At 47.8% G+C, this 13,086-nt stretch overlaps 1 pseudogene; it reads left to right on the top strand.

Annotated features, from left to right (window-relative positions):
- Gm12989 (predicted gene 12989) lies at positions 5,345-6,315 on the top strand (annotated as a pseudogene).

The following is a 13,086-nucleotide window of genomic DNA, read 5'->3' as shown; positions in this document are numbered from 1 at the left end:
ATCCTTTCCATTCCCTTTCCCTGTCTAACACTTGTTCACAATTCAAATCTTCCCCCAGCTTCACCATGTGAGTCGCCACGTGCTATAAATGCTGTTTCCTGAGCCCAGAGAGCATCTCTCTATTTTCTGTTCCCTTAGTGCTTAGGAGGAGGCCTGAAACGTGCTGTCCTGTACACTTTTGTGTGGGGACTGACACAGAGCAGATACTCGGGAATGTTTGTTGATTGACTGAGTGTGGCGGGGGAGCTAGTCCATGGCTTGTCCTTTTCAAAGCCTTACCCCTCAGCTATAGAAAAGGCTTATCTTAGCTGGATGGCATGTGCCCATTATCCCAGCACTTGGGAGGCTGAGGCAATGAGATCTTGAGTTTGAGACCAGCCTGGACTCTCGTTCCAGGGCAGAAGGGGCTGTATGATAAGACCCTGTCTCAAAAACAAAACACATAAAAATACGTCCTAAAATTACAAATATTCAGAAATACGATGTGTTTCTGTCTTTCCTTGGCTTCCAGAGACCTCAGAACCCCCTCTTCTGAAACAAGACATCAGAGAGAGCAGCGCCTTTGTGAGTACAAAGAAGGTATCATCGAACCTGAGGTACTCCTAGAGATGAGGTGCAGGCATGCGGCTTTGGTACCCTTTGTACTTCTACCTGGGGTATCAGACCCTATCGATCTGACTCATAGCAATCTAAGTACAAGTCTGACCTACATCAACCAAGAGCATCTAAATAAACACCTGTGATGGTTTGTATATGCTTGGCCCAGGGAGTGGCACTATTAAGAGACATGCCTTGTTGGAGTAGGTGTGTCACTGTGGGGGTGGGCTTAAGACCTTCATCCTAGCTGCCTGGAAGTCAGTCTTCCACTAGCAGCCTTCAGATGACGATGTAGAACTTTCAGCTCCTCCTGCACCATGCCTGCTTGGATGCTGCCATCTTCTCACCTTGATGGTAATGGACTGAACCTCTGAACCTGTAAGCCAGCCCCAACTAAATGTTGTCCTTTATAAGACTTGCCTTGGTCATGGTGTCTGTTCACAGCAGTAAAACCCTAGGACAATACCCCAGCTTCGAAGTCTGGTGTTAGTTTCTGCACCTGTCTCTAGGTGACCATGTGCCGGCCTCAGTGACTACATTTGTGAGGAAGGCTTGGGCTAGAAAGCCTTGAATGTCCCTTGAGGCTTGAACAGCTTTGTTTCAGTGTTGCTGTGGGTGAGCAATGTGCATATGAGTGCGGGAGGCCATGCAGACAGACCAGGTTCAAGACCTGGCGCTCCCTCTTCTTGTGTGTAGGTTGCTTACTCTTTCCCCCTTCAACTTTTCCATCTACAACATGGAAACGAAACTCTGTAGTCCTTGATGGCTATGCTTTTGCCTTGGATCAGTGTTTGATGGAGCGGGCTCAGGGAGTGCTTGTCTCCTTCCCCTGGCTAGTTTTATGTCAACTTGACACGAGGTAGGGTCACCTGAAAGGACAGAACTTCAGCTGAGGAAAGGTCTCCGTAAGATCCAGCTCTGAGGCATTTTCTTAACTAGTGATTGATGGTGGAGGGCCCAGCCCATTGTGGGTGGAGCCATCCCTGGGCTGGTGGTCCTGGGTTCTAAAGAAAGCAGGCCAAGCAAGCCAGGAGGAGCAAGTCAGTAAGCAGCATCCTTCCATGGTTTCTGCATCAGCTCCTGCCTCCAGGTGCCTGCTCTGTTTGGGTTCCTGTCCTGACTTCCCTTAGTGAAGGACAGTTACTTGGACAAGTAACTGAAATAAAAACCCTTTCCTCCTCAGTCACTTTGGTCACAGCGTATCTTATTTTATTGCTGTGAAGAGACACCATGACCAAATCAAATCTTATAAAGGCAAACATTTAACTGGGGCTGGCTTACAGTTTCAGAGGTTCGGTCCATTATCATCAAGGTGGGAGGCATGGCATCATGCAAGCTGACATGATGCTGGAGAAGGAGCTGAGAGTTCTACATCTTGATCCAAAGGCAGCCGGGAGGAAGGTCCCTCTTCTGCAATGAGCAGAGCTTGAGCTTAGGACCTCGAAGCTCACCTGCACAGTGACATACTTCCTCCAACAAGGCCACACCTCCTAATAGTGCCACTTCCTGTGGGCCAAGCGTATTCAAACTACCACATAGTGTTTCATCCCAGCTATAGTAACCCTAACTAGAACACCCTTGTTATGGTTGAGGAACCAAGGACTAGGAGGGACTTTTGTAAAAGTTCTGGTGAAGGGCATGGTGACACAGTTCATCTGGGAGGTCAAGTAGGCAGGTTTAGTTTCTGAGGCTAAGTCCAGGGGTGGGACACTCTTATTAAGTCCTGTTGATCAGGTCTCCTGTGGGATCATTACTTAGAATGGATCTTCTTAAAAATTTCCCACCTATGACCCCTGCCTTAGTTAGAATTTTACTGCTGTAAACAGACACCATGACCAATGCAAGTCTTATAAAGGGCAACATTTAATTGGGGCTGACTTACAGGTTTAGAGGTTCAGTCCATTATTATCAAGGTGAGAGCATGACAGCATCTAGACAGGTGTGCAGGAGGAGCTGAGAGTTCTACATCTCCATCTGAAGGCTGCTAGTGGAAGACTGACTTCCAGGCAGCTAGGGTGAGAGCCCACACGCACAGTGACACACCTACTCCAACAAGGCCACATCTCCCAACAGTGCCACTCCCTGGGTCAAGCATATACAAACTATCACAACCCCTTTCCTCCTGAGAAAATTTTACATAACCATGAGTGAGTATGTGTGTGGGGTGTGTGTGTGTGTGTGTGTGTGTGTGTGTGTAATAGGTATACACATTAAAAGTTTACTGATAGAAAAACCATAGAGATATTTTTATAATTTTTTTCCTTCTCATTCCAGCTCAATGATTTATTTATTTATATGTAAGTACACTGTAGTTGTCCTCAGACACTCCAGGAGAGGGCATCAGATCTCATTACAGATGGTTGTGAGCCACCATGTGGCTTCTGGGATTTGAACTCAGGACCTTCAGAAGAGCAGTCAGTGCTCTTAACCACTGAGCCATCTCTCCAGCCCCCAGAGACATTTTAAAAAGCAACCCTCTCTATACATACTGTTGACGTTCCTTAGTAAACAAGGGTAAATTTGCATATTAATGAGATGAGCATGCTTGCTTATTTTTATAGAAATAATTAAACCTTGGTCAAGTGTTTGCTACCACAGGGTCCAGAGCACCTCCAGTGTTTGTCAGAATCAACTTACTTATCATTGTCAATGCTGAGAATATCACCTTTCATAAGCACATAGAACAAAATTACAAGACGGGTTTTTTTTGGGGGGGCGCATTTCAGGAAGTTTTCACAAGACAAAGTTTCTTTAACATTTTTAATGAACATTTTAAAAATGAAGGTCAAATCAGCAATTTAATCATCATTAAACCCAAGCAGTCTGGGGCTGGAGCGATGGCTGCTCTCACCGAGGACCTGAGTTCAGTTCCCAGCACTTGGGTTGGGCAGCTCAGAACTGCCAGGCACTCTGACTCCAGAGATCCGATGTGGTTTTCTGCCCCTGTGGACACCTGCACTCACAAGCACATACCTACCTCTACCAACTACATAGAAACCAAATCAAGTCAAATCAAATGAGTCTTAACCTCTCGTATTCTAACAGGATACGATCCAAAGATGTGACAACTTCATACCTGCTGAGAAAAGGTGCTTGAAAAGCACTGTAAGCCTTCTTTTTTAATCGATTCTTTGTGAGTTTCACATCACGCACCCCAATCCCACTCATCTCCCGTCTCTTTGTATCCACCCTCCTCCCTTGCAATCTTCCCACCAAAGGAAAATAAAAAACAAAAATAAAAAATTAAGCAAAGCATAAACTCCACCAAGTCAGGGTCAGGAAGCTGCACTGTGTCACAGCATATCCCAGAGCGTCACCCTTTTGTCCACACATCTTTACTTGCAAATGCTCATTGCAGTCAATCATTGGTCTGGTTCAAGGCCTCTGGCTTCTGCTACACCATCAATACTGGATCCTCACAGGGACTCCTCTCAGATGTCCTGTTGTTGCCCTGTGCCATGGCGATCCTGCAACTTTGGACCTGGAGGACTGGTCCTTTCACATGCTCCAGAAGTTCATAGATGAGGTAGCTGGTGGGATGGGCCTACTCAAAGCCCTAGATCACATCTGGGTGGTAGTTGAGCCTGCCAGATTCCCTGAGCCCACACTACGAGGGCCGACTCACCAACACTACCCAGGGTACCTCACTCAATGCTGCACCTGGTAAGGGGCAAGGCCAGCTCTCCTGTGATCACACCCTTGGGGCTGGCTCACCTGTGCCTTCACGATCAGGGCCAGCCCTAATGTCCTGCCCAGGTGAAGTACAGAGCCCACTCTCCTGAGTGCCACAGCAGTGAGAGGTGGGGCCAGCTCTTCACATCCTAGGGCATCAACGTGGTCCCAGGAGGCAGCCTAGAGTAGGACATTCACATGGTCTTTAGTGGAAATATGAGCCACAGACACTGACACAGACCCTTGGGGCTGCATGGCCACAGATCCAGACATTGCCCTCAGGGGCAGCACAGGCAGGGACTTCCCCATGGCCTCAGGTGGCGGGGCAGACCACTCACATCAGGCTGTTCCTTTCCACCCTCTTAGTTCCAGTTTTGCCTCTCCTAATATTGCGCCACTTCTCTTTCTCGTCCATCTCTCTATTACATACTTACACCTGTAGTAGCTCCTGCAGCACATGGGCCTCTGGGTGTCCTTGCAAGTCTTTTCCTCATAATTAGGCCACTATGCTTCTCTAAGAGTAGAACACTTCTAGTATATAGTTAAAACAAACAAACAAAATCCCTGGATTATGTGGCCAGCGAGATGTCTTAACAGGTAAGGAAACTTGCCACTAAGCTAAGCTTGACAACCTAAGTTTGAGTCCTGGGACCCATACGGTGGAAGGAGAGAAGCCACTCCCTCACGTTGTCCTCTGACATCTACACTTCTGTCATAGTGTGGTGGTTTGAATAGGTTTGGCCCACATAGGTTCATGTGTTTGAAAGCTTGGCCATAGGGAGTGGCCGTATTGGAGTGTGTGTGGCCTTGTTGAAGGAAGTGTGCCACTGTGTAGGTGGGATTTGAGGTCTCCGATGCTTAAGCTCTGTCCAGTGTGGAATTCCAGTCTCCTCCTGGTTGCCTGTAGAAGATGGTCTCCTCCTGGCTGTCTTTGGATCAAAATGTACAACTCTCGGCACCTCCGGTATCGTGTCTGCCTGTGTGTGCTGCCATAGTTCCTGCCATGATGATAATGGACTAAACCTCTGAACCTGTAAGCCAGCCTCAATGAAATGTTTTCTTTTATAAGAGTTGCTCCTTGGTGCTGTGGCGGTGTGGTTGATTAGGGTGCTGCTTTCAATCGTGTGGCCTTTGGGAACCCCGCGTAGCCACTGCCGCCTCCTTCTGTCCTCGCCATGTTCCTCACTCGGTCCGAGTACAGGGGTGTGAATACTTTTTCTCCTGAAGGAAGATTATTTCAAGTGGAATATGCCATTGAGGCTATCAAGCTTGGTTCTACAGCCATTGGCATCCAGAGGGTGTATTCTCAGAGGGTGTATGTCTAGCTGTGGAGAAGAGAATTACCTCCCCACTAATGGAGCCTAGCAGCATTGAGAAGATTGTAGAGATCGATGCTCATATAGGTTGTGCCATGAGTAGGCTAATTGCTGATGCTAAAACTTTAATTGATAAAGCCAGAGTGGAGGCACAGAACCACTGGTTCACCTATAATGAGACAATGACAGTCAAGAGTGTGACCCAGGCTGTGTCCAATCTGGCTCTGCAGTTTGGAGAAGAAGATGCAGATCCAGGTGCTATGTCTCGTCCCTTTGGAGTAGCATTGTTGTTTGGAGGAGTTGATGAGAAAGGACCCCAACTGTTTCACATGGACCCATCTGGGACCTTTGTACAGTGTGATGCTCGAGCAATTGGCTCTGCTTCTGAGGGTGCTCAGAGCTCCTTGCAAGAAGTTTACCATAAGTCTATGACTCTAAAGGAGGCCATCAAGTCCTCGCTCATCATCCTCAAGCAAGTCATGGAGGAGAAGCTGAATGCAACCAACATCGAGCTAGCCACGGTGCAGCCTGGTCAGAATTTCCACATGTTCACAAAGGAAGAACTGGAGGAGGTGATCAAGGACATTTAAGAAGGAGCCGTCCTTGAACTTCTGTGGGACACTTTCAGTTCTAATTGCCCTTAGACTTTATTTCCAGCTCTTATGTCATGGAAAATATCCAGTATATGTGTGTGTGTGTTTTTATGAAGTCTGTACATAACAGCAATTCTCAAATAAAAAAATTAAAAAAAAAAAAAGAGTTGCTGTGGTCATGGTGCCTCCTCACAGCAATAAAACCCAAACTAAGACACACAGCTATAGAAAGAAAGAAAGAAAGAAAGAAAGAAAGAAAGGAAGGATTACAAAGTAAACCCCACAATTAATAACTTATATCTGACCCGACATGTTTCAAGCAGAGATTACTGGCATTGGTATGGCATGACGGCATCCATGGTGCCAGGTGCCAAGGCAACAACACACGCAACATAGCTGGACACGCCTCAGATCCAATACACATTGCATGGCAGAACTCTACTGTTGCCAATGCTTTTGCAATTCTCTTCATTCAGTGATGCGACTCCCCCTTATGGGGTCATAACCACAGTGTAAGACGCTGAAATTTAGAAAGGGGGATGCTTGGTTTAAGGTTCAGAGATGGGAATGTGGGGTCACAGAGCCCTACAGGAATCTGGCTTCCCAGAGAAACTGGGGCTGGAATATTATCAGCTAGCATGATAGGAGGCTGCTCGCCCCCCCCCCCCCCAGCTGATGGTTTTATGCACCAGGACAGGGGTTGGCCCATGCTTCTCTCTTCCTCTAATTCACACAAAGCAGCAGAGGGCAAAACAAACAAAACAAAACAAAACAAACAAACAAACAAACAAACCCACACCTGACTCTGCACTTTTTGTAAACGTGCCTTCTTACACCGAGGAGCCTGCTTCCTGGGCTGGACCGAGTCCCAAGCTGTTTCTGAGCAATGACTCATAGGGTTGACTCATTCAGTCAGATAGAGAGAGAACTAGGGGTTGGGTTCTTTAAAGGGAAAATGAGATCACTTGGCAGACTCGGGAATAGGCTCAGGGAAGATGGCAGCATGCAGTCATGATGGAGCGAGCTGTGGGTCGTACAGGCAACGCTATGCTACAGGTCACAGTCTGAGATCTTGAGTCGTCTCCCCCCTCACACACACACACACACACACACCTGTGTTGTGATTACTGAGCAGCTGACACCCCACTCTCACCCCAACCCCTGCCACCCAGAGTGTGTGACAGAGGACACTCACCCATTTGAGACAGGACATCGGGATCTCAGTCTGTTTGTTAAGTAAGCAAGCCCCAGATAACCGCTTCCCCACTGGTTCACCTAGTCACTTACTTTTGCATGCGTTTTGTGTGTGCGCGTGCACGTGTGCCTATTCACACGTGTGTGGCAGCATGTGCACTTGCATATATTTAAATGTGGAGGCCTGAAGTTGACATCAGCTCTCTTCCGAAATCTCTCTTTATTGAATCAGGGTCTCTCATTTATCCCAGAGCTAGTGTAGCTGGCCAGCTTGCTCGGGGAATCCTCTGTCTCTGCCTCCTGAGTGCTGAGATTACAAAGGGCCACCATGTCTGCCTGGCTTTTAATGTGGGTGCTGAGACCCAAACTCTGGTTTAGCCAGTCCTTGCTGTTTTGTGGGTTCTTCTCCTTTCTTCCATCCTTCTCCACCCTTTTTCCCCCACTCTTTCATCCTGTAACACTAGATGAGAGAGGAAAAGAAAAGGATAGAGAGGAAAGAAGAAAGATCCCTGAATAAAGTCAGGGGTCAGAAAGAGGGCGGTGTATCAGCAGACTACTTCCTGGTGATATGGGGTGTTAAGTTACTTGGGGCAAGTTTGATCTTTGCTGTCAGGATATCTCATTTTTTGTTTCTTCTTTGTTCATGACTACTTAATAAACCATGACCACCACCAACAACAACCCACCAACTAACACCCCACCCCCCAGGGGCCCTAGCATACCTCTGAAAACTCCCCAGAATTCCAGACATCACACAATCACAGAAACTATCTGTAGCTGGCAAAGTCACGCTCCGCTAGAGCACGAGGCAAATCATAGTCAGCTGCTGCGAACACTCCGAGGCGGCCCCATATCCCACACCTGGGATTAAAATGAAAACACAGTCTTCTTATAATGTCTCTGTGTTTTTTCAAAGAAACTGAGGCTCCAAAATTGTCACTACACTCTCTTCCTCATGCATTACCCACGGAGCCGTCTCTTCAGTTCCTCAGTCTGAAAGAATGTCAAAGGCTCACAACTTCTTATGACTCCAGCTCTAAGGGGATCTGAAACCTCTTCTGACCTTCCTGGGCTTGCTCTCTCTCTCTCTCTCTCTCTCTCTCTCTCTCTCTCACACACACACACACACACACACACACACACACACACTCACACACTCACACGATACACAGACAGATATGCACTGAGGTATACACACGTACACAAGATAAAATAAATTACTAGTCTTGAAGTTGGTCTGCAGCTTCTTTCTTGTCAGCAAAAATGAGTGAGCAAGTCAGCAACATGGAAGAAAAAGTCAGCAAGAAAATTGAGATTTGGAGGGAAAATAGAAAATTTGGAAATGAAAAATTTAATAAACCAGAGGGATATGTCACCAATACACTAGGTGAAGCGGAAGGGAACCTATCAGGGATGGAGGAGGTGTTGTGGACTTTCCTCTCCCAGCCTGGGAAGGACTCACCTGTCTGTGTTACACACTTTCAGGTCACTTATAGGTTTTTTTTTTTTTTTTTACCAGGAAACTTGTGAATCGCTCACCTGACATTTGATCTAGTTCAGGATGTCTGAGTTCAACTGCTGTGGAGCTAGGAGCTCCTGGGCGGGCCAGCTGTCTGGCTTTTCTGCTTTCTTACATTTCTGTGTTGTGCATTTTGCATCAGATGCTTTGCACAGACTTAGTTCTGGGGAGGAGCTCCCTGAGCAGCCTCCTGTTGGAGGCTCAATTCCCAGCAGCACATGGCGAGAGGAAAACAAACCATTGTAATGGCAGCAATGAGGTAGGTGACAGCCCACTACCAACACATCAGTGACCATGGGAAACCGTAGAGTATACTTGAGAGCCCAAACCTTCTTCATCTCAGAATCGGCCTCCATCTTAAAAGAAAAAGAGCCCGAGAATTTGACCTGCAGCTGAACCCAAGCTGCACCCGAGTACTAGGAAGGACCCCATGGCTTGTCCTTGGCCGGTACCCCAGAGTTACTCCCTAGCTACTTCCTAGCAACAGCCAATCAAGATTAGTCTGATTGTTTCAAAGGTATTTTCAGACTGTGATTGCTCATGGTTTCGTTTCAGAGTACTCACCTGTCAGCTTACAATAGTCATTCAGTTAGATGCTTGCCAAGCTAGAACCCCCCCTCGCTTGTTCACCATTTCCTATAAAACCTTGTCCTGCTGAGGACTTGGGGTTTCACCTGCCCGTCCTGCTGCATAAGGGTCACTGTGAGTTAGCCTGAGCTTGAATAAAAGAGATCCCAGTGCGATTGTATTGAGTCGTCCACAGACGTGATTCATGAAGGAGGCAGGGAACTGGGAGAAAAAGTCAGATAAACGCAAGAAGGGGAGCATCATATAAAAACTAAAATTTTAAGAAGAGCAGTAAAGGCCGGAGAGATGGTGTTGGGTGATCTTTTTTGTGTACTGTGTAAAGGTTGTCTTTGTCTATTCAAATGTGGATTTCTGTGCGGGCAGAAAGCTGAGCAGTCTTACAGCTCCCTACTGGTATCATATTTTGTAAACAGTCTTCCTCCCTCGCCTTTTGATGGCTTAATAAAGATCCAACGACCAATGGCTGAAGCAAAGAGGGAAGGTGGAGCTTCCGGGAACTTCTGGGCAGAGACAGAGGCTGAGTCAAGCAAGGAGGGAAGGCAGAACTTCCGGGCAGAGATAGAGGCTCTAGGAGGAAGACTCACCAGTGTGACACCAGAAGGTCAGCTGAACTTTTGAAACCTTTCTCCTTATGTTGTTGTTTAAAAAAACTTTTACTTATTCCTTGGCAATTTCATACATGTAAATAATGTGTCTTGGTCGCATGCATCCCTAAGCCCCTACTTGTCCCTGGGGCACTTCCAGCTAACTCTCTACCTTCTTCTTGTCACCTCCTCTTCCTGCTAATTACCTACTTAGTGCTGCCTGCTGGCTGGTCTTGCTGGATTCATCTTGTGCAGGTAACCAAAGCTGCCATGAGTTCGAGTTGCAGCGAGGGCATTACACAGCGGTGAGTTCATTGCGCAGCAAAGACAGCTTTACACAGCACCCCTCCCCACTCCAGTTCTCATACTGGTTCCACATGTCTCTACAGGTGTCCCCTGAGCCTCAGGTGCAGGGTCAGACATAGGCGTCTCATTTAGGGCTGAGTGCTCAATCGACACCTATTCTCAACACTTTGACCAGTTGAGTGTACTCTTAGTTTCTTTATGGTTGATACTGTTGCCGAGTCTGACCCAGACAAGAGTCTGATGTCCCTTGGAGCTGTCCACACACCAATGTATTTCCTTCTTTGTATCCACGGGGCGTGTTCTAGCTGGGGGGTGTCTCTCGAGAGTGTTGGGAATATAAGAAGCGGAGGTTGGCATGGGCAAAGGACCCGTTTTTGTATTTCCAAAGCTTCCTTTAAACCACCTCTATCGAGGAATGTTGCTGTTGGATATCATGTACACCCCTGGGCTGAAAATTCAGAGTTCTTGGCCTCGAGGAGGGACAGGTAAATGAACATGCCCAGGGCCCAGAATCCCATGCTTCCACTGGCTTCAAGATCAGAGCTATCAAACTCTAGGGCAGTGGTTCTTAACCTGTGGGTCTCAGACTCTTTGTGGGTCACTTAAGACCATTGAAAAACACAGATATGGGCTGGTGTGATGGCTAGGCAGTTAAGAGCACTGATGATTCTCCTGGAAGTCATGAGTTCAAATCCCAGCAAGCACAAGGTGGCTCACAACCATCCGTAATGAGAAACAAATTTTAAAAACCTATGGACTGGATTGAGCTGGGCCTGGAGTGAGCGGGGTGGGGGGTGGGGGAGTGCAGAGCAAAAGGGAGAAGAGAAACGGGGGTGGGGGGCCGGGGGTGATGGGGGGATCACAGATATTTACATTATGATTCATAAGAGTAGCAAGATTACAGCTATGAAGTAGCAATGAAGTATTTTATGGTTGGGAATCACCACAACATGAGGAAGTATATTAAAGGGTTGCAGCGTTAAGAGGGTTGAGAGCCACTGCTCTAGGGTGATTCTCGGTTGATAAGCTGTGTCTTGTCACCAGCTGCAGGGTGAGACTATCTCTCCTCCCATGTTTCCTAGTCTGAGCCCAGCCTCCTGCTGTCTGAGCCCTAGGGCTTGTCAGAGTCTGGTCCTCTGGCTTCCCAGAGCTATCTCTTTCCCCAGGAGCCACAACAGGCTAGGTTGATGCTCAGGGACCTGTGGATTATCTTAAAGAATGAAGACTCCTTCCAGAGTCCGTAGAGAAAAGATTGGTAGCTGAGATGGATATCAGCTTTTAGTAATGTTTTGGGGGTTACCTGGGAAATTCAACAGCAGCCCACAGAGTGCAGGGTATTCCATAATTTTATAGGTTTGAGAGGGGAGGGTCTCTGAGTTTAGCAGTTTGGTGATGGTACCAGATAGGAATAAAATATAAACACAAGAATGAATTCTGTAGTTCTACCCCACCTTGGGGTTGGACATGAGCAACTTAGGGAAGGCACCTGATAGGACTAAGCCCTCTGGAGAAGCCTTGGCTGTCTAACATGGACAATCCCCAATCTCAGGTCCCTGGAGTAGGCCTGGTGCTCTCTCGCTCTCTCTCTCTCTCTCTCTCTCTCTCTCTCTCTCTCTCTCTCTCCAACAGATTCTCTCTCAGGATGGTGCTGCCAAACAGGATTTCTTTGCCGCTTATTTGTAGGCCATCAGAATCACCAATACCGTCTCCCTGGCCACTGCCAAACTGCTAATCCAGCAGCCGGATTTGAGGCTTTTGAGGGCTGTGGGCGTAAGGCAGGGCTGCCCGGTTCTCAGGCAGCTTGCTTTAGAGGTGGCTGTTTCCGTTTCCCCACAGGGGACAGCATGGCTGAGACCGTGTTCCGCTCACTTCTTCCGGCCGCTCTTATTTTCAGCCCTCTCTTTTCTAATGTCGCCTCCTTGTGACTTTCTGAAACTCTTTGTCTAGTTCTCTGTTTGGAGTAAAGTCTGTTTTTCCTTATTCTGATGACTCTCTCCTTCCTTCTAGTCAGCCATTTTACCTAGGGGTCTTGTTACTTCTTTCATTTATTTATTAAGTGTCAGATGTTCACCCTGGGTCAAGTGCTGGAGCCTGGATGTAGTGTCCATTTAATATCTTTCTTGTCAGAGCAGGGTTGAATGGGGTGGTTGAGACGCCTCTCTGACAGTCCCGCCATCCCACCACCGTCCAGAAGGTGGCAGCACACAGGCCCAGGAGCTCAGAGTGGTTGAGGGGAATCAGAAAAGGAAGGTTTACCCTGCTTTCTAGGGTCTCATTGCGTAACAGTCAAGTGGGCCATAGACTCCTGAGCCTGCCCACAGACTGCACTGCTCCCTGCCTGTGCCTGTGAATTGTAAAGCCATTGGGTTAAAAATGATAACTAGCACCCACACGACAGCTCCAGTTTCAGAGAATCTGGCGCCCTCTTCTGGCCTCTGTGGCACCAGGCACATTATGGCTTCTCACTCCAATGGCTGCGTTCCTGCTGTAGACTGAGATGTAGGGAGCACACACTCCATATAGAGGAGGGAAGGCATTGTAGCACCTGACCTCACTGGCCGGGAAGACTGAAGTGCAGAGACTTAGATCTGCTCAGCCTGTGTCTGGGGTCTGACCGGCGGCAGTCTACGGTGACACCTGCAGGTGCCATGCCACATAATCATGACTTGTCCTCAGGAAGCTGGGCACCCAACCTAGTGGAGAGCTACTGCAGCAAG

This window comes from Mus musculus, chromosome 4 (genome assembly GCF_000001635.26).
Source record: "Mus musculus strain C57BL/6J chromosome 4, GRCm38.p6 C57BL/6J".
In the NCBI taxonomy this organism is placed as follows: Eukaryota; Metazoa; Chordata; class Mammalia; order Rodentia; family Muridae; genus Mus; species Mus musculus.
The sequence above is the reverse complement of the archived record's forward strand: the minus strand, read 5'-3'. Positions and strand labels throughout refer to the sequence as shown.